Source organism: Leucopleurus acutus (assembly GCF_964270905.1).
Source record: "Leucopleurus acutus genome assembly, chromosome: 21".
Taxonomy (NCBI): Eukaryota; Metazoa; Chordata; class Mammalia; order Artiodactyla; family Delphinidae; genus Leucopleurus; species Leucopleurus acutus.
Genome location: NC_139163.1, coordinates 27,754,843 through 27,777,656, shown reverse-complemented (window position 1 = coordinate 27,777,656; position 22,814 = coordinate 27,754,843).

Sequence of the window (22,814 nt, the reverse complement as noted above, 5' to 3'; positions counted from 1 at the left end):
TAAAGTTATTAAAATAAAATATAATTATTAAAAAAAAACTGACAGATAGAACCCTAGGACAAATGGTGGAAGCAAATCTATACAGACAAAATCTCACACAGAAGCATACACATACACACTCACAAAGAGAGGAAAAGGGGGAAAAGTATATCTTGCTCTCAAAGTCCACCTCCTCAATTTGGGATGATTCGTTGTCTATTCATGTATTCCACAGGTGCAGGGTACATCAAGTTGATTGTGGAGCTTTAATCCGCTGCTTCTGAGGCTGCTGCGAGAGATTTCCCTTTCTCTTCTTTATTCTCAAAGCTCCCGGGGCTCAGCTTTCGATTTGGCCCCGCCTCTGCGTGTAGGTCGCCGGAGGGCGTGTATTCTTCACTCAGACAGGACGGGGTTAAAGGAGCCGCTGATTCGGGGGCTCTGGCTCACTCAGGCCGGGGGGTGGGGAGGGAGGGGCGCAGAGTGCAGGGCGAGCCTGCGGCGGCAGAGGCCAGCATAACGTTGCACCAGCCTGAGGCGCGCCATGCATTCTCCTGGGGAAGTTGTCCCTGGATCCCAGGACCCTGGCAGTTGCGGGCTGCACAGGCTCCCCGGAAGCGGGGTGTGGAGAGTGACCTGTGCTCGCACACAGGCTTCTTGGTGGCGGCGGCAGCGGCCTTAGCGTCTCATGCCCGTTTCTGGGGTCCGCACTTTTAGCCGCGGCTCGCGCCCGTCTCTGGAGCTCCTTTAAGCAGTGCTCTTAATCCCCTCTCCTCGCACACCAGGAAACAAAGAGGGAAGAAGAAGTCTCTTGCCTCTTCGGCAGGTGCAGACTTTTCCCCGGACTCCCTCCCGGCCAGCCGTGGCGCACTAACCCCCTGCAGGCTGTGTTCACACCGCCAACCCCAGTCCTCTCCCTGAACTCCGACCAAAGCCCAAGCCTCAGCTCCCAGCCCCACCCGCCCCAGCGGGTGAGCAGACAAGCCTCTCGGGCTGGTGAGTGCCGGTCGGCACCGATCCTTTGTGCGGGAATCTCTCCGCTTTGCCCTCCGCACCCCTGTTGCTGTGCTCTCCTCCGCGGCTCCGAAGCTCTCCCCCTCCACTTCCCGTCTCTGCCAGCGAAGGGGCTTCTAGTGTGTGGAAACCTTTCCTCCTTCACAGCTCCCTCCCACTGGTGCAGGTCCCGTCCCTATCCTTTTGTCTCTGTTTATTCTTTTTTCTTTTGCCCTACCCAGGTATGTGGGGAGTTTCTTGCCTTTTGGGAGGTCTGAGGTCTTCTGCCAGCGTTCAGTAGGTGTTCTGTAGGAGTTGTTCCATGTGTAGATGTATTTCTGGTGTATCTGTGGGGAGGAAGGTGATCGTGTCTTACTCTTCCGCCATCTTCCCCTTGTCCCTAAAAAAATTTTTTTAAGATAGAGTAGCAAAATCTCTAGGACATGTTTAAAATTTTATACTGTCATTCCGCATTTGTCTACCTGTTCTTTATCACCAGAGAAGTACAGTGGATTCAACCAAACCTGGGATCAAAAACATTTGCGGGGGAAAAAAAGAATAATTCCAGAAAGTTCCAAAAAGCAAAACTTGAATTTGCCGCATGCTGACACCTATTTACATAGCATTTACATTGTATTAGGTATTATAAGTAATCAGCAGATGATTTAAAGTATAAGAGAGAATGTGCATGTTATATGCAAATACTATGCCATTTTATAATATATAAGAGACTTGCGCATCCATTGATTTTGGTATCCTCAGGGGTCCAGGAACCAATCCCCTGAGGTTACCCAGAGAGTATTCTTTATTCTATGGCTTTCTTTTTTTTTTTTTTTTTTGGCGGTACGCAGGCCTCTCACTGTTGTGGCCTCTCCCGTTGCGGAGCACAGGCTCCGGACGCACAGGCTCAGCGGCCATGGCTCACGGGCCCAGCCGCTCCGCGGCATGTGGGATCCTCCCGGACCGGGGCACGAACCCGTGTCCCCTGCATCGGCAGGTGGACTCTCAACCACTGCTTCACCAGGGAAGCCCTACGGCTTTCTATTTTAATAAACACAGTCAAAACCTTCCTGTTAAAAGACAGCCTCCTCTCACTCACTGAAGTAAATGTGCTATGCTCTGCTTGAAAATACACCATCCTTGTGCCACAATTAATGTTTACCCCTGGGCTTAGAGTGCTCATGCAGACTGCCAGGGCTTATAGGCACAAATCACGAAAATACAGCCACAAATCATTCTCCCTAAATAAAAAGGTCAACTGGTATTAAATTAGTTCATTTACAGAACTCATTGAAATTAGCAGCATGTTCTTAAATTGCTTCTTGTTTGAGGACATTTGCCTCATTACTTCTAAACAACCTGAGAAGACTATTAAAGTCTCATAGAAAAAATTGACCAAAGGACAAGATTCACAGTACACTTTACCTAGAGGACAAATGGGAAATCCCAGAAAATGTATACACAGAGGGAGAAATGCAAGGTGAGGGAGTTTAACTTCCACATTCTACATGGAAATCCTCATCTTTTCTCCATTTATTTGTGCTTTCATTTTTCCAGCCAGGGAGAACTTTCTTTTTTTTTTTTTTTTTTTTTGAATGGTCTCATTGACTTCGTTTTTTTGTTCTTTGTACATGTCTATTCTTTTTCAAATTCTTGTTACAGAATATTGAGCAGAGTTCCCTGTGCTATACAGTAGGTCCTTGTTGGTTATCTATTTTAAATATAGTAGTGTGTATATATCAATCCCACACTCCCAGTTTATCCCTCCCCCCACCTTTCCCCTTTGGTAACTCCTAAGCTTTTTCTAAGTCTGTGAGTCTATTCCTGTTTGCAGCAACATGGATGGACCTGGAGATTATCAAACTAAGTGAAGTAAGTCAGACAGGAGAAATAAATATTACATGATATCACTTACATCTGGAATCTAAAAAAAAAATGGTGCAAATGAACTTATTTACAAAACAGAGAGAACTTTCTAAAACACAAACCCAGTTATGTAATTTTCCAATTCAGTGGTTCCCCTTTGCCTTTAAATTGAAGATGTAGATCTGGTTTCCCCTCCACCTGCCCAGTTACTCTTCACCACGCCAGACCCTTTCTGTTCCTTGAGTTTGCTATTCTCTGGCTCACCTTGGAGCATTTTTACAAGATTTTCCTTCTGCTTCCTTAGCCTAGGCTAATTTCTACTCATCTTTTAGGACTCAGCTCAAGTACCCCTTTCTCTAAGAAGCCCTCCCTGAATCCATAAGCCTGCCATAGGTGCCCCTTTGCTGCACCTTACCGTAACCTGTCACCCTAACACGATTGCCAGCTAATTCTTCTGTGTCACTTACTCTAAGTTTTGCGAAGACAGAGACTGTGTCTTATACACCATTTTATTCCCAGAAGAGTTGCCCGGGCCTTATTGGGAGCTCAGTAAATAGTTAAGTGAATGAACAAATGAATGACTTGATTAGCTTGACACTTCTTGAGCCCTTTCCCTGTACAAAGCTACGTTCTTGTGGAGGACTCGCATATCACTCTCCTGGAACATACCCTCAATAAGCACTCAGCATTTTCCTGGAGAAGAGTCATGCGCTCAAGTTACTAGAGTGTAAGGCAGCAAAAGTTTCTCATAATGAGAGTTCTAAGGAGGAAGCAGTTATTTTCACTTGGAGACACCAATGAGTCCTCTGGTGTGGGAGAAGGTGGGCAATTCAATACAGTTCATTTGAATATCAACTGATGCTATGTAAGACTTGGATAAGAAAATGAGGGGGCTGGGAAGGGCATTCTGATTACAGAGAAGGAACAATAGGAGGAAAGACTCAAAGGGAGAGCATTATTCATGCTTTCCTTCATTCATTCATAATATGCAAATATTATTCATTCTTAATAATCAATCATCAACAAATTATTAAAGGTTCTTGTTTTTTAATCCAACCTGCCACTCTATGTCTTTTGATTGGAGCATTTAATCCATTGACATTTAAGGTTATTATTGATAGATATGTACTTATTTCCATTTTTTTAAACCTTGTTTTCCAGTTAGTATATGCAATGGAATACTACTCAGCCATAAGAAAGAATGAAATAATGCCATTTGCAGCAACATGGATGAGCCTAGCAATTATCATACTAAGTCAAGTAAGTCAGAAAGAGAAAGACGAATACCATATGATATCACTTATATGTGGAATCTAAAATATGACACAAATGAAATTATCTATAAAACAGAAACAGACTCACAGACATAGAGAACAGACTTGTGGTTGCCTGGGTGGAGGGGGGCATGGCTTGGGAGTTTGGGGTTAGCAGATGCAAACTATTATATATAGGATGGATAAACAACGAGGTCCTACTGTACAGCACAGGGAACTATATTCAATATCCTGTGATAAACAATCATGGAAAAGAATATGAAAAAGAATGTATATATATGTGTAACTGAATCACTTTGCTGTACAGCAGAAATTAACATTATAAATCAGCTGTACTTCAGTTAAAAAATTATTGAATACCTCCCTGCAATAGGTAAGACACTGTGCTAGGCACTGGATATTCAGTATTGAGTTAAACAAACTCAGTCCTTGCTCCATAAGACTTTTACTACGAGAAAAGAGAAACATTATATGACTAATTTTATAATTATTATCTACCTATAATCATAAAGGTATACTATAGGTAAGACGAATGTCATACTTATCAGGAGAGCGAGATTAAGGGAGGGGATTTTTTATAATGGATGAAATCTAAGTGTGTTCTAATCCTGATAGCAGGGATCTAGAAGATAAAGTTAAGATACAAATGAAAGAGCTAGTAACCATAGGTTACTGTCGCATAAAATGCAGAAGAGAATGGTGTCTGGAGAACGTGGATGACCTTAGTTTAAAAAGCAAAAAAACCCAAAAAAACCCCCAGAAAAGCTAAAGAAGGTGAACCTGAACATAGGGTTTGGAGGTTTCGCCAGCGGTAAGTTGAAGTGACACCTGTGGTTTTTTTCTCTGTGAAATTGGAGACCAGATTTTTTCCTGATGGTAAAAAAAGAAAGTTAGAGAAAGGGAATGACTGCGAGGTTTGAAGAGCATGACAATGGGCACTTGTGGCAAGAAAGATGCAGTTCACTTTGGCTCAGGGTTTGAGCTGTGGGAAATTAAATTGGGAGGAGAAATCAGGGCAAAACTGTACGGGCATCGGCTATACAGCTCAGCATGCCTGCCCTTCAGCTCCTGACTGCCTTACTGGAGAAGAAGTACGATAGGAACTGTAACCAAAAGCTACTTTTTTTAACTTAAATAAAGGAGATCCTTTTTTTTTTTTTTTTTAACACCTTTATGCGTCTCGGTTGTGCTAGGGGAGAGGAAAAGCTCTTGTCTTTCACTCTGTGCTATTTCTGGACTTGAGAGAAATCCTTGGAAGAAAGGATATCACAGAGCACCTCTTGCTGAAAAAGTACATAGACCACCTCACATCTCTGCATCATCAGTGGATGGAGATGGCCCTCATCAGTGTCCGTCACAGATGATCAGATGGTACCATCACAACAGCTGGAACAGAACTTAGAGACCATTTCATTCATTGACCGCATATCCCAGCTCACAAGGCACTGTTGGGAAGTGAAAACCCACTGCAGCCTGCATCAGCGGATCAGGGTTCTGGAGCACTTTCTGTAGGGCATGAAAAAAGATCACTTAAATCCTGTCTTCCTCATTTGTACAAAGGAATCCTTTGATTCGTCCAATTTTGAGTACTTTAAATTGCAAATGTTGTTAAATCGCTGCTTTTATCCCCAGTGCAACCTCCAGTCAGTCATGTTTTAGCCATGACTTTCTACAATATACAGTTCAAAGAATTTTCCTTGGCCATCTTATAGCAACCTCTTCATTCTTCCAATCAATTTAGTGCCCTTCTATTCATCCTATTAAGAGGTTATATCTATTTTGAAACATGATCAAGTACATCATCCAATCCAGGAAAGGCAAACATGGTTTGGGAGAAATGCAGGATTCTGTTTTCTATTTTCAGGCTAACCTAGCTCCATGTCTTTCAGTCTACAGAACAGCTATACGCTAGTGTCTTCAAGGGGCCTATCTATTATGTCTCCAAGGTATCATTTTTACTGTCGTTCTTTGACATTCCCCCCACCCTCCCTTTAACATATGTACAACTGAAAAATACAGGTAATTGGTCAACCATATCTTTAACCTAACTTTGGGAAATTATCTCAATGTTCCTTGTCCTGAAATGCAAAGAAATAAAGTAAAAGAAAAGCACAGTCATAAGTCCAGTCAGCATCTTGCTCTGCTCCTGAGCTTTACCTAGACCCTAGCGGACACTGACTTTGCAGGGAATCATTTGGAGAGTAACTATAGAACAGATGCCTGTTTGTTTGCACATATAAATATGTGCAAGATCATTATTAATTTTGTAAGACAACACACGGGCACACACATCCTGTGGACTGAAATATGCAAGTACATTCTGGGCAAAATTTGAATAGTGGTTGTCTCACCAACCCCTTATTTTCTGCCCCCCAACAAAAGGTGATACTTGCAATGGAATAGTCTCAAACATTTTTTTCTGTCATATCTAGTGATCCTTTTATGTCAGACTACATAGTTTCAACCCTAGAGGATACAAACTTACTGTAAAACGGCAAATGTCGGTTTGAGTCATTAATTTAGCCCCAAATTTCAATTTCAGGCAGCCTGAGGCTAGCCTCCCTAGTTTCCAATGCTCTAATCATCCAAAAGCCCTTTGCGCCCCCTATAACCTTTGGCTACCTCATTACCCTCTTTTGCATAAATATGAACATCAAGTAAATGAGTTGGAGAGAAAATGGAGCAAAGCAATGCATGAGACAGCCTGGAAGGGGTTCTCTACTCCACCACCTGCAACTTGGTGACAAACCGGTCAGCATAACGTGAGTGCCAAGATAATAAGTGGGAACGCTTTTTGTGGCTGCATAATTTCTAGCACATCTTAAAAAATATATCTCCACCTGACACTGTGTTCCAAGGTTGCTTTTTTTAATGAGCTGGTATGTGTGAAATATTAATCCTGACACATAAAAATGGAATCACCACTGATAAGCCCAGTGTGGTTTTTCAAATCTTTATTATTTTTAATTCTTAGTTTTTATACACATATCATGTGATCTGGAAACATAAAAGATGCCAAAATCCAAAACTACAAATTCAAAGTGTTCAGACCAATTGAGTGAGTTACATTTCATGGTTTAATCACAGCAGGATTTTATTCATGCACTGATTGAGAGTCTGAAAATCCCTTCCTTTTGGAGAACAACATACTTTTGCTGCCCCATAATTTCCACATTGCTTCTTGCAAAGAAGTAGAAATACATAAAGATATGAGTCCCATCTACAGCTGATATGTTTTCTTCTTCACATGACCCAAGCATGATATTTAGTCAAACTACTAATCACAAAAGACAGTTGAAAGAAAACACTGAAAAGAAGAAACTCTAAAATAGTCTTTGGATTCATTGATCTAATTCCACCTTATGGAGATGTGGCACTTGGGAATGCTTCTGGTTGTATGTCTAAGAGTGGAACAAACAGTACATATACTATATGATCTCCTTTAAGTGATCTAGTGGTAGACACGCCTGGGCTGATTGTTACTTCACTAGGGGCAATGGGATTGTTTTCACCATTCTAGCTACTCAGCCTCATGTGTGTGGTCTCTTGAATGCATGACAGCTACCAAACGCCTTCTACCGTATAGTCAAGGCAGGACATAGGAACTGGGAATGGCTTATTCCTAGAAAGGGTCTGTCTTTTTAGCCTGGAAGTGAAGTCCCCGCATCTTCCATACCACACTCTATGTCTCGTTGGCCAGAATTGGACCTTGAGCCCATACCTAGGATGGTCACTGGACCAGGGGATGGGATCGCCATGCCTGAGTTAGACCAAGCATGGTTCATCCCCAGAACTAGGAACAGGGCTGACTTCCACTGGGATAGAGGGCCTCTTTCTATCTTAAAATACAGGAGTCTGTTGGCAGAAAATAAGAGAAGGTGGCTCTTGGGTAAACAATTGCGTCAACCACACAGGGTAGGTATCGTGTCTCCGATCACTTGGGTCGTTAGGCAGTTCTTTCCTCCGTTGCATACTGGGTGTGTGCCTTCACCCAGTGACTTGAGCTTGCAGTTCGCTCCTGGCAGAACTTGGAGCTTCACAACCAGGACCCTCATTCTCAAGACTTCCATTACTTAGATTATAACATCAAACACCTTCCACGACATGTAGCGATCCTCTCCCAAACAGCACTCGCCGATCGAGCATCCAGGGGATATGATGCTTGAGGTTCCTAGCAACGATCCTCTGTAAAGATTTTCATAAGCGTTATTTCATTCTACAATTAAAAGAAAGAAATTGCAATTTAGGCAAGACCTAAACTCAGGGGAGGAAGTTGGCTTGCTTGTCCAAGGTTAAAGAGCTGTTTTGTTACAGAGGAAAAGCTGTGGTTATTGGAGAGTTCACAGCAAATATCCTGGTTAGGACATTTTTAAATTTATTCAAGTATAATTGATTTACAGGGTCATGTTAATTTTGATTGGAATATTTTTTTATATTTTATTAAAGTATAGTTGACTTACAATGTGTTAATTTCTGCTGTACAACAAAGTGATTCATTTATACATATATATATACATATATCCTTTTTCATATTCTTTTCCATGTGGTTTATCACAGGATATTGAATATAGTTCCCTGTGCTCTACAGTAGGACCTTGTTGTTTATCCATCCTATATATACTAGTTTGCGTCTGCTAATCCCAAACTCCTAATCCAACCCTCCCCCTCACCACCCCTTGGCAACCACGTCTGTTCTCTATGTCTGTGAGTCTGTTTCATAGATAAGTTCATTTGTGTCATATTTTAGATTCCACATATAAGTAATACCATATGGTATTTTCCTTTCTCTTTCTGACTTACTTCAGTTAGTATGATCTGATTGGAATATTTTTGAAAATAGAAGAAAGTGCTTTACTAAATTATATCAGGATAACACGTGTAAACAAGAATTGTCCTAGGAAAATAAGGACATATGGTTGCCTGAACTACAAACTATAAAAAATAAAAGCTTACAGAAAACAAAACCTAAGAGGAACAAAATCAAGAAATATCCAATTGAAGATTCTGGCATCGATGTTCACTTTCTGTGCTCCAATTCTATCTCTAAGAAACGATTTCCACTACTGCTCCATGTACAAAGTGCATCTGAATTGCTGTTACAGAGTGTAACTCTCCTTATAGGATTTAAGTCAGGGATGTTCTGGCTTTTTTGTTCTAGCAAATCTTGTTTATCTGCCTCTCCCATCTCCCCAGCCTCATTCTGCAGGACAAGCTTTTAGGCAGGGGAGGTTCCAGGAGAACCATAGGTTGAAAAGAGCTTTAACCACTGAAACTGTGGGAAGCAGGCACCATGGATCCGAAAGAGATTTTAAGAGTTGTGTTTGTGCTGGTTCAGTGCGCTCTGGGGGAAACTCTCTGGGCAAAAAATTGGCACTTGAGCCTGACAGGATAGTGGGAAGATCTTTGTTCAACTTTATAGAGCGTGTTGAACTACTTGGGGGGCTTTAAGGAAATCCAGCTGGAAGGGAGCTAGCGAAGAGCCCCTATCAGGTGTGATTCAAGAAAGATCTAAACCCTCGGGGTTTTTTTGTTTGTTCGCTTTTTGTTTTTCATTTCTCACTGACTGTGTAAGTGAAGTGAAAGCTTTCGGTCTTCTGGTTGCTGGGAAAATGGGGAGGGGATGAAAACATCTAGTGGTCTGACTTTCTGGAAATGCTGGAGAAAATCAAAGGTACCGGTGCCAAAGGCAGCACTGAATCAGACTGTCCAGGATGGAAGTTGCTGGCTGAGGAGAGGCACGTGCGCCAAAGACAGAGGGATGATTGAGCTCTCTGGTCCCGTTCACTCTTCTTATAACTGTGGTGGCATCTCATATTCACGCCAGCCCTGACTGCAGAAACGGGATGCCTTGATCGGAACAGTCCAAGCCCTCTGTGGTCCTGCAGGGATGGACGAACACACTTAGGGCTCTGAACAGGCCTGCCGAATGTTCCACATGCTGCTTCCCTGCTCCTCAGCCCCTGATTGATGAGAGGAGGTGGTTGGAGGGGAGAGGGAGGTGGTGGGGAGGGCCTCAGGTGCTCCAAAATGGGCCTAACGCAGCATATTAGCCCAATGAAGTCAAAAAGTTAATTTGTAGCTGCCAGCTGTTGAAAAGAAGGTTATAAAGCTCCACAGTCCCGCACTGCCCAGTGGGGGGAACACTGAGGGAGAGCGAGACACACAGACTTTGAATAAACACAATCCACACAGTCAGCTGAGAAGAGCCGGCAGTGACCAGGTGGCTTCATGGAAGAAGAGATAATGGAAATAATGACAGTAGGTGGCCAGAGCTCCAGTGGGGAGAGAAAGGAGTATTTCTCTGCCCTGGCACTGGATCAAGTCCCCGGCTTACAGCACACTGTTGGCAGTTGGTGCCGGGCTTAGAGGCCCTGTCACTACACGGGTAACAGTCAGTGTCAGTTCTTGGTCTCCCGCCTCCCCTGGCAATTTATATTCAGCTCTCTTATTCTCCTTCTATTTTTTTTTTTTTTAAATCCACCGACTCGATGCTTGTTTAAAGCTGGCTTATTCCCTGCACTGACTCAGGACATATGCATTCTAAAACAAAAGCAAATTTGCAGGTGTCTTGTAGGAAAAGAGAGTGGGTGCTTTCCTAGCTCCTTGTTAGGTCCGGGGCACTATGGCTCTTGGACTTATCATTCCCTATCTCCATGGAAATCCTACCGGGCATCTAGGTGGACTCCTACAGAAAGCAATTATCCACCTTATTTTTGACCCTAGAGAAAACACAAGTGGTCTAGGAAGGTAGTAAGTGCACTATGCTTCACGAAGTATACAGGGGAAGAAATTAAAAGAAAGCCTGCTTCATCTGTAAAGATGTATTTTAAGTCTCAACCCCTTCACAGCATTTGGTAAATATCACTAAGAAAGCACATGGCCTATTGTATTGAGTTTATGTGTCTATGCATGTTTCCCTCTAGTATATTACCATTTCCTCCAGGGAGTTCCAAGTGCCTGGAATTAAACAAGAGGTCTGAATAAATATCTACTGAATGATTTAAAAGAATCTCTTTAGATGTCTCTGTGTGTATAAGCCATCCCAATCAACCCTAGTCCTTATTTTTTACTACCTTGGGATATGGAAAGCTGTTCACAGCATATGTTTGAACACTTAATCATCCACAAAAGTTGTCTAATTGCCTTGTATCCTCCTCTGCCCTGAATACTGCTCCTTAAGAGAGTTGCAACACATTTGAATGCCTATTTAACTGTCCTGCTGACTCTGGACTGAGCTTGGGTCTTAACCTTAGATAAGAAAAATGCTTTTATTAAATCAGGGACTGGTCCTATGCAAAAAGATTACCCCCTTGCTTGTTGGAAAGTCATGTAATGTTGTGGTTATAAAAGTGGGTCTTAATATCTGGCTGGTGATTAAGTCTATAATTGCCCACTCAGTGCAGTGATTTAGGAACTTGGTAAACCTAACTGTTGAGGCTTTTTCGCTGGGGTGAGAGGCTCCGCCAGCTGCACTGCTTGTCATGGCAACTGAGAGTTTCATAATGCTTAGATCTGGCCGGGACTTGGTCTGTTTCAATTCATTAAGTCCTTACCATACTCCACAGTGTTGATTTTCTGGTGTGAACAGTGAGAATGATCATCATTTTACAAGAAAGAAAAATGGAGTTCAGAAAGGTTGAGTAAATTACCCATGTGTGCGTAGCCTGTAAGTTGCGAAGCTATCATTTAAGCCCAGAACTATGTAGGTTCTAAAACCCCATTATAGCTATGTCTTCTAATCTGGGGCACAGGACTCCTATTCCCTCAGGCCAGTGAGATCTTTAATAAAATTTGTTAAGTTGGGGTTTAGTTATAGTGATCATCTACATGAAAAAACATAGGCCCTTTTATCATCACTTTGTCCATCTACATAACCATGTGACTTCAAAGTCTGACTTTCTGAGCATATTCCTGCCAAGTGATAATCAAATAATGTCAGGAAACACCTTACAAATGAGTATTTTACTTTGATTTAAATAGGGAAAAGGAGCGAACAAATGGAGCCGTCCCAAGCCTTGCAACTTCATACACCTGAAGCTGTACCAAAGCTGTGGGGACCACAGGCAGATGGATGGCCAACATCCTGCAAAGATGCCCATCTCTGTGTATCAGCACAGTCACGTAAGGTAGTAGTAAAAATGAAATGGTGATTATTTATGCCTAGCAAAAATTAATTATTTGAAAGTAGATTTCAATAATGCAATAATGCTATGATCACCGGGATCTGTAATCGAATAAGACAACGCTACAAAATCAGATTTCATTAAAATTTGCCATCCTGAATTGATTGGTGGCAGTTTTAAGTATGTGGTCTGATGAACTTGAGCTAGCCAACAATACCTTAAAGGTATTAATACTCATTTGTAAAAACACAATTACAAATTAACATTTGTACTACTGAAGTAAAAACACTCAGAGAAATTAAGTTTAGGCTCAAACTTGAGGCTATGTCATTCAATCATTAAACCAAATGTTAGTAATTTAGTTTCATCAAAATAGCACCATGCGTCATATTAAATTAATGTTATTAATTTGAATTTTATTGATTTTACAGTGTTGCTTCTATATTTAATTTATAAACTTGCTTTGGTTTTACATGGGAGTGATAAACATAAGAAACCCATAAAGTTATACATTAGTATATATTAAGTTATATTTTAACAAAATCACTAAAGTCAGTACTCAGGGTTTACAGTAATTGTATTTTTGCTTTAAAATAGGTTCATAATACTCGAGTTTGAGAGAGATTGCACTGCTTCCTTCAGGAAAAACACAAATAAGCACTGGAATCTCAACTTGAAAATGAAGCAAACTGAAGAATGTTATGGATAAACTATTATATTATATACCAGATTAATACCCTGGTTAGAGAAGTCACGTTTTTATTTATTTTTAAAGAGCTCCAATGATAAAGATAGCATTTATCATGCTATCCTCTTTCTGTAAAAAAATTATAATATATATATATATATACACACATACACATACACACACACACATATACAAATACATAAAGAGATACATCTAAGGATGATCACCAAAATGCTGATGTGGTACCTTAGGTGGTGAGATTTTAATACCTCTTATTTTTCTTTTCATATTATATATGCCGTTTATTTAGTTTTCAAGAAGCATAATGGTTGGGGTTGGGGGAGACGGGAGCCAGTTTCATTGTGGAAAAACTAAGCCGAAAAGTGAAACATAAACGTCATATCTATGTTATGTTCATGATTTTAAGATCATATCTGCATATGAATAATGGTTGGGAAGGAACCTTGGATGTTGAAATCAATATGGAAAGGTTGAGCAGGTGAGAATAGTGTTTGATTTTGTTACGTATAGATTTCTATTAATTTTTCTGTGCCATTATCAAAACAAACACTTATTTCAAGGGCTATCGCAGAGAGAAAGGAAGTAAGGGTGGGAGGGAGGAAAGGAATGATTAAAAAATGAAGCAGAAATTGGATTCCAGAACAGGTTCCCCAACTGTAAGTCCAGAGTACTTTTCATAAATAACTATTATTCGTTCAATAAGCGTGTATTGAATGTCTGTGCTGTTGTAGGTATCCAGAGACCAAAATCCCTGCCCTCATGGGGCTTAATTGTAGTGGGGAGAGAGATGATAGGCAATAGTAAGTTATATAGTACATTAGAATCCAGTGTTCTACAGAAGTAGAGAACAAACGTATGGACACCGGGGGGGAAAGTGGCGGGGAGCAGTGTGGTGGTGGGATGAACTGGGAGATGGGGATTGACATATATACACTAATATGTATAAAACGGATAACTAATAAGAACCTGCTGTATAAAAAAATAAATAAAATAAAATTCAAAAAATAAATTCTTCTTCTGCTAAAAAAAAAAGGAATCCAGTGTTCTATGAAATAAAATAGCTGGGAAAGCAGGCTTGGGAATGAAGGAGGAAGGGGGATATAAAGTCTTAAGCGGGGACCTCATCTGGTTTTTGTTTGTTTGTTTTTTGTTTTTGCGGTATGCTGGCCTCTCACTGTTGTGGCCTCTCCCGGTTGCAGAGCACAGGCGCACAGGCTCCGGACGCGCAGGCTCAGCGGCCATGGCTCACGGGCCCAGCCGCTCCGCGGCATGTGGGATCTTCCCAGACTGGGGCACGAACCCGCGTCCCCTGCATCGGCAGGCGGACTCTCAACCACTGCGCCACCAGGGAAGCCCCCTCATCTGATTTTGAGTAAAGGTGAGACAGCAAGCCAAGTGGCGAGGGCGGGAGCCCTGTAGATATTTGGGAGAGTGTTTGGTAGGAGGCATCGCCAGTGCAAGGGCCCTATGACAGGAGAAAGCCTGATGGGTGGCAGTGTCCCTGCGGAAGCTCAGGAGCCTGGGGTGGAGTGAGGGGAGGAGGGCAGGAAGTGAGGTGAGACCTATGGTAGCAGAGGGCAGGTCTCACAGACCACTGCAGGGCCTTTGGTGTTCATTCTGAGGGACACGGGAGCCACTGGAGGTTGGAGCAGATGAGTAACATGAGTGGATGCCGCCCATCTTAGCAGGATCATTGTAGCTGCTGTGCTAAAAATAGACTGGGTGATGGAGGCAGGGTGGGCACAGGGCTACTGCTGTAATCTACACGTAGCAGTCAGGATCCCAGAGGACGCTGTGGCACACTAAAGTGGGTTATCTGAAGAACAGTTTAGTAAAGGGACGATTACAGAACAATGGACTGCATGTTGGGAAACCACAAGGAATAGAATATTTGCTATTACCACCCTCAGCTTGAAGGGATGAGGGAGAAAGTTGTCACCAGGACCCAGAGATGGAGAGCGATGCCTAGAGTGAGATGCTTGATGTCAGCTGAGCCTTTGCTTGAGGGATACAGCCAGGCTGCAGTGACCCTGCAGGTGCCTGCGGAATAGAGATGCCAACCTTCTCTCCACTCTCCCTCTCATTTCTTGCCAATGTTTCCCCATTGACCAAAACCAATGGAATCCATTAGACAAGGGGAATCCTTGATACAGCCCAACCATTGGCCCAGTCTGGTCCACTACTAGTTTTCATAAAGAAAGTTTTATTGAAACACAGCCATGTTCATTCATTTTCTTATTATCTACAGCTGCTTTCAGAGCACAACAGCAGCACTGAGTAGTTGCAACAGAGACCGTTTGGCCTGCGAAGCCTTAAACATTTACCATCCAGGCCTTTACAGAAAAGGTTTGTCGACCCCTGATCACCCCCACCAATTTGCCTCCAGGGTAACAAGACAGAAAGGGTGGTAGATAGTGCATCATGAGGAGTAAAGGGAAGCTAGCTGGTGCCTCAGGCACAAGGTAATGATGGCTGAGATGTGTCCTACGTTCCAGTATATGGTCTGTTTTGGTAAGTGCTTCAGGAGCAATGGAAAAGCATCTTCTATAGTTTGGGGAAGTATCCTATAAATGTCAACTATGACAAATTGACAGTTAGCAGAGGAGATAGTGAGAAATAATGGGATTCTGGAATTATTATTATTATTTTGTGTGTGTGTGTGTGTGTGTGTGTGTGTGTGTGTGTGTGTGTGTGGTATGCGGGCCTCTCACTGTCGTGGCCTCTCCCGTTGCAGAGCACAGGCTCCAGACGCGCAGGCTCAGCAGCCATGGCTCACGGACCCAGCCGCTCCGCGGCATGTGGGATCTTCCCGGACCGGGGCACGAACCCGTGTCCCCTGCATCGACAGGCGGACTCTCAACCACTGCACCACCAGGGAAGCCCTGGAATTATTTTGAAGTTGGACCCCACGTTGATTACAGATGAGTTAGATCTGGAGTTTGAGGGAAAGTGAGGAGGCCAGGATGCCTCCAAGGATGTAGGCCTGAGGTATGGGAAGGCGGGCTTGCCCCAGATGAGGCTGACCACAAGAGGAAAGCGGTTGATGAAAGGGTAAAGACAAAGAACTCAGTTTGGGATATGTGAAATTTTACATGCCTGGTAAACATCCAAGAGGTGGTGTCTATTGTTCAATACACAGGTCTGAAGTTCAGAGGCAAGCCCTGTATTGGAGAGGTAAATTGGGACTCATCGGCATACAGATGATATTTGAAGTCCTGAGCCTACCCAAGACCACTATGGGACTTAGTGTAGACAGAGGAGACAAGAGGTCTAAATCCCACTCCCGGCCATTTTAAGAGCTTTATACATAATTCATTCTCACAATAATCCCATGATGTCACTAAGTTATTATCCCGACTTTATAGATAAGTCAACTATTGTTCAGAGGTCAGGCTAGTCAAGAGTCACGCTACTATGAGTATTCCAGTTAGAATTTGAACTTGACTCCAAACTTCAGAGCCTATTTGTTGCCCTGTAAGGTTTGCCATTTCACAACCCCAGGCAGGACCCTCAGGGTCTGCGACTCCCCAGCCTCATTTCTTAGGTTCTCCCTGCGTCTCTTGGTGTTTTTTCTGCTCCAACATACACCTTCTGTGAGTTCTTTAGGCCGTCAGCTGAAGAACTGAGTGTGAAAGGAAGCAGAATTAATGAAAAGAAACAAGGAAAGGAGGAGAAAGATAGAAAACATATATTTGGTTACAATAGCATGCTCTCTAACTTACAGTAATAATGCTAATTTTTATAACATGACTATTAAAACATCTGTGAAGAGGGGTTCCAAAATGTGTTTGCATGGTCATGGGATGAGTGGGTAGCTTCTCAATTAAGTTATACTACAGGTGAAGTCAATTTGCATGTAAATGCCATACACACATATACACACACACATACACACACAATATATATATATATATATATATATATATATATATATATATATACTGATACCTCACCCCAAAAGGCACTGAAGGATGATGATAATACCCAACTATACATCAATACGTAGAGTCTCTATAGTTGAATTGGTAAGTGTTTAAAGTTATGACATCAGAATCAATTTCAGCACTGAACACTTTGGAGATTTTTTGCTATTTAAGCTAGCAGTATGAGATCCCTCCATAACACCAGAGTGTGAGGCTAAGTATCTAACATAGATGAGATGACAAAGTAAGAAAACCAAAGGGCATTCTGTTCAAAAGCAGAAGAACCAACACAATGTCTAATACCTAGTTTTACTGCAGGATTCAGTAAAGTACAGAGACAATAAGATCTCAAAACAGAACTTTGTCAGATACTCATAAAGACATGATGTGGCTCTGAATATAACTGTCAAACTTCCTCAAAAACACCTGGGGAAATATCTAAGGAAGCCATTCATCAGTTCTGATAAACTTCTTCATTCACCTTCTTATTAACAAACAGTTTAAACTGAAAATTATTTTGGGGGGACTTCCCTGGCGATCCAGTGGATAAGACTCCGTGCTTGCACTGCAGGGGGCATGGGTTCGATCCCTGGTCGGGGAATTAAGATCCCACATGCCATGCTTCTCAGCCAAAAAAAAAAAAAAAAATTATATTTAACAGACTGTCAACTAAAAAGAAAGCACAAACGAACAATAAGAATTGTATAGTGGTTCAGATGACCCTGTGTCTCACTGAATATAAAATTCTACAATTGCTTATGATACTGTCTTTTCTCACCAATTTATATACAATGTTTGTAACCCATACAATATAATATAAATTATATATATTATATTTTTAGATTATAATTGTAATATAAATGTGATTTGATGACAGTTCTGGAAACGTTGCTCCTTGGCCCCTTAGCCAGAGTAGCTAAAGGCTAGTCTCACACTATATTAGAGTTTCTACAGGAAAACCATGTTGATAGAGAGCGTGCTATGTGTTGGGGGCTCCTCTCTCTTTGCACAAGGGCTCCCTCAATCAGCATCGGCCTGTTGCAATAAAAGAAAGTCAGCCAGCTCAAGTCTGCCACCTCTACTACAAGGATATATGAAGACTTCTGCCTCCGGATCACCAATTTATGCTCACCAGGCACATAAGACTCCCTCCAGGGCTCTCACGCCCGGGGTCTGGGTGGGAGCAAGTGATGGCTGTGCATTCCCCTGTGCCCCGCCAGCCAGATTGCGTGAGGAGAAGTCAGCGGAACGGCTGCAGGTCCAGCTGCTTGGGCTGGTGTTGAAAAATGTTGAATAATCAAATTGCCCATTTCTGCTCAATTGCTCTAATTTATTATCCCAGGCATTGTGAATGCTAATGAAATCTGCCTATCCTGCCAGTCCATGTCACTCTACTTTATGATCTTATTAAAATCTCAGAATTCCTTAGCCCGGTGACATCAGGTAGAGAGTGGGACAGCTGCCCTCCTGACTCTGGTGTGGTTCAGACACCCGCCCTGATACCACTAACGGCTGAATGATTTAGACCCAATGAGCAGCCTTGGAGTGATATTTTTATACCCCGTGACAGGAGAAAGGCCATTAGTGAACACAAAGGAATAAGCAGGAGGGGAGAAGCAGGTGAAAAATGGGCAAGTAAATCTTTGGATTTGACTCTTCATAATAAAACGCCCTTCACATGTAGATTTAATGAGCTGGTTATCTCACCAAAAGGGAAGGGGGAAGCTGTTGCCTGGGCTTTCCAGCTTTCCTCAAGATATACCCAATTACAAAAAAAAAAGGGGGCTTCCCTGGTGGCGCAGTGGTTGAGAGTCCGCCTGCCGATGCAGGGGACACGCCTTTGTGTCCCCGTCCGGGAGGATCCCACATGCTGTGGAGCTGCTGGGCCCGTGAGCCATGGCCGCTGAACCTGCGCTTCCGGAGCCTGTGCTCCGCAACGGGAGAGGCCACAACAGTGAGAGGCCCGCGTACCAGAAAAAAAAAAAAAAAAAAGATATACCCAATTACAAAGGGGAGATGCAGTAGACAATGGATGCCTGGCTCTTTCTAGTTCTGGGTGGCATTGTAGCCAGAACACAGCCCTGTGGGAACGTTAGCCGTCCTCGGATCTCAAGACGGTGACTGGGAGGGGACCCCGGAGTTCATGTGTGTGACCCAAATATGATATGAAGCTAATGAACTGTAGGCTGTTTAGGCTTTCACTGTGGTTGCCAGTTCTTTGTATCCGCTTCATTGAAATGGAAATAACACCATTTCCCTAGCAGCATATGGTGGGAGCTATTTGGCAGAGAGTCCTAAAGCCATCTGACCCCAGGCGTGTTGCAAGGGTTCCGGCCCCCCCCTCCCCCCGACAAACCATTTCAGTATTAACTATGAAAACCATATGATGTGAAAGCTTCCGGAGAAAACGTATCACTGCCATTCAAGTATCATTTGAATGGAAAGTATCACTTTCCATTCAGCAAGTACATGCATTTTGTTTCCTCCTAGATGTTCTTTGTTTGTCAAAGAAAGATAATATATTTGAAATTTATGTGCACATGTTACATTTCTCAAATTTCTTTGTTTTTTAGTTTTAGAGCAAATATTCGCCTTTGTTTTAGCTGAGGCTCATATATAAAGCTGTGTCGTTTTTATTGTAAATGATATCTAAGTAATATATTTATTTGTGTGTGTGTATGTATAAGTAATAGATAAAACTCTTTAATGCCCCCTAAGCTCACCGGCGTATGGGTCCTAAGTCAGATTCCTGTAGTCATCAGACCCTACGTCCATAATATTAATAATCTTCTCTTGCTGAATAGCTGCTCATTGTATTTCTCCAGGTGTTCAAAGACAGTTGTAAACAGGACATGGAATCTGACCTTTATTTGGGCCCTGGACTATACCTTGCTCTTCTTGCGAGCCCACTATGCTTTCGTCCTTGCCCCAGGTGATACCACCTACACCTGCTCAAAACGGGCAGTGCCAGTCTTCTGGCTTTCTATCCCCCCAGCCATCTTCACACTCCCTATTCACAGACCTCTGGCCTTCTGTGCTCATCTCTTTACTGTTTGGAATTTTTATCTCTTTTCTCCACATGTCTGATGTTCATCTCCTTCTGGCTTACAGGCAACTTCCTTCTTTTCTAGCATCGTCATTTTTACTGAGGACGTGGGTGATGGTTAAGCAGTAGGGCATCTCCCAGCATAGGTGCTTGCCACCACCTGCAAGGGATACAGTCAGAAGTTTAACACAGAGACCTCTCCTCCCAAGGGAGCTGAGCCACCTTCAGGGCGCTGAATTGAGATGCTTTCCAACGTAGTGTAGTCAGAAATACTCTTCCCTCCAAGTTGTGCCCCTGTTATTGGGCCAGGCTACTTCCTTCTTTATGCTGATGCTTTTTTCCTCAAACCCCTGTAGTGCCTCCCTGCAATCTGGTTTCTATCAGTCTCTATTTAATTTCTCATAAATATCTGTAGTACACTGAATCCCAGTTGTGGTCAGGGTTTACATCCTTACCCATTGGCTCCTTGATCCCAGGCAAATCATGGGTTGTGACTATTCTTAGGGGTGAGGCTTAAGAGAATGTTTCCTTAACTCCACACTCTTGCACATCCTAGATTGAGCTGTATCCAGCTGGAAGCATTACTAGATGGGGAGAGGGCATAGAAGAAAAGCAAATAGAGCGAGTGAGTCTAGAAGTAGCTAGCCCTGAAATTAAATGTTTTATCTGGACAGTCACTAAGTGATATATTAAGATCCAAGATAAACAAGGGGAAATGTGATCATATTAGCTGTGTGATGTTAAACCTTAACCTAATGATCATGTCAATATTGACTTTGGGGATGTTGCATTCTCAAATTTGTCAAATTTAACCAAAAACAAAGTGACCAAGAGAAATACAGGTTGTTTGTTTTCACCTGAAGATCCAACTTTGTTTTACATGTCTGAAGGTACCTAGGTGGATACCAGGAAAGCAAAACTGTTTTAATGTTAGACTTTCAGCTTTTTCATTCTACTAACTCACTACTGGAAACACTGCCATAGAAGGAGAAAGACAGGATACAGCATGAGTTCTTACTCAGTGGGCCACAATCAAGCCCCCACGTATATTTCACCTCTCTTTGGGTGGCTCTGTGTGTGTAGAGGTATGTTTGTGTGTGCATGCATGAGTGTATTTGTGTGTATGTGTGTGCATGTGTGCATGAATCATCATTGATGTTCACCCATGAAGAGAAATCTTCAAAGAGAAATAAGACTAATAATTGTGGCCTTTAAAGTCAAAATCCATTTTATTGTTCCTTCCAGAGGATGAGATGCCATAAATGTTACTCTCTTAAAACGGATACTCCCTGCTTGGCTTGGTGTTTCAACCTGCGTATAGAACCTTATGGTAGAGCTGGGCAGGACGAGTCTGCAATAGGAGGAGCTACCTTCCCTTTTTTTTTTTAACATCTTTATTGGAGTCTAATTGCTTTACAATGGTGTGTTAGTTTCTGCTTTATAACAAAGTGAATCAGCTATACATATACATATGTTTCCATATCTCTTTCCTCTTGCGTCTCCCTCCCTCTCACCCTCCCTATCCCACCCCTCTAGGTGGTCACAAAGCACTGAGCTGATCTCCCTGTGCTATGCGGCTGCTTCCCACTAGCTATTTTACATTTGGTAGTGTATATATGTCCATGCCACTCTCTCATTTTGTCCCAGCTTACCCTTCCCCCTCCTGCTGTCCTCAAGTCCATTCTGTACGTCTGCATCTTTATTCCTGTCCTGCCCCTAGGTTCTTCAGAACTACTTTTTTTTTTAGATTCCATATATATGTGTTAGCATATGCTATTTATTTTTCTCTTTCTGAGTTACTTCACTCTGTATGAGAGACTCTAGGTCCATCCACCTCACTACAAATAACTCAACTTCGTTTCTTTTTATGGCTGAGTAATATTACATTGTATATACGTGCCACATCTTGATCCATTCACCTGTCAATGGACACTTAGGTTGTTTCCATCCCCTGGCTATTGGAAATAGAGCTGCAATGAACATTGTGGTACATGACTCTTTGAATTATGGTTTTCTCAGGGTATATGCCCAGTAGTGGGATTGCTGGGTCATATGGTAGTTCTATTTGTAGTTTTTTAAGGAACCTCCATACTGTTCTCCATAATGGCTGTACGAATTCACATTCCCACCAGCAGTGCAAGAGTGTTCCCTTTTCTCCACACCCTCTCCAGCATTTATTGTTTGTAGACTTTTTGATGATGGCCATTCTGACCAGTGTGAGGTGATACCTCATTTTAGTTTTGATTTGCATTTCTCTAATGATTAGTGATGCTGAGCATCCTTTCATGTGTTTGTTGGCAATCTGTATATCTTCTTTGGAGAAATGTCTATTTAGGTCTTCTCCCCATTTTTGGATTGGGTTGTTTGTTTTCTTGATATTGAGCTGCATGAGCTGCCTGTATATTTTGGAGATAATCCTTTGTCAGTTGCTTCATTTGCAAATACTTTCTCCCATTCTGAGGGTTGTCTTTTCATCTTGTTTATGGTTTCCTTTGCTGTGCAAAAGCTTTTAAGCTTCCTTAGGTCCCATTTGTTTATTTTCTTTTTATTTCCTTTTCTCTAGGAGGTGGGTCAGAAAGGATCTTGCTGTGATTTATGTCATAGAGTGTTCTGCCTGTGTTTTCCTCTAAGAGTTTCATAGTGTCTGACCTTAAATTTAGGTCTTTAATCCATTTTGAGTTTATTTTTGTGTATGGTTATAGGGAGTGTTCTAATTTCATTCTTTTACATGTAGCTGTCCAGTTCTCCCAGCACCACTTATTGAAGAGGCTGTCTTTTCTCCATTGTATATTCTTGCCTCCTTTATCAAACATAAGGTGACCATATGTGTGTGAGCTTATCTCTGGGCCTTCTCTCCTGTTCCGTTGATCTATATTTCTGTTTTTGTGCCAGTACCATACTGTC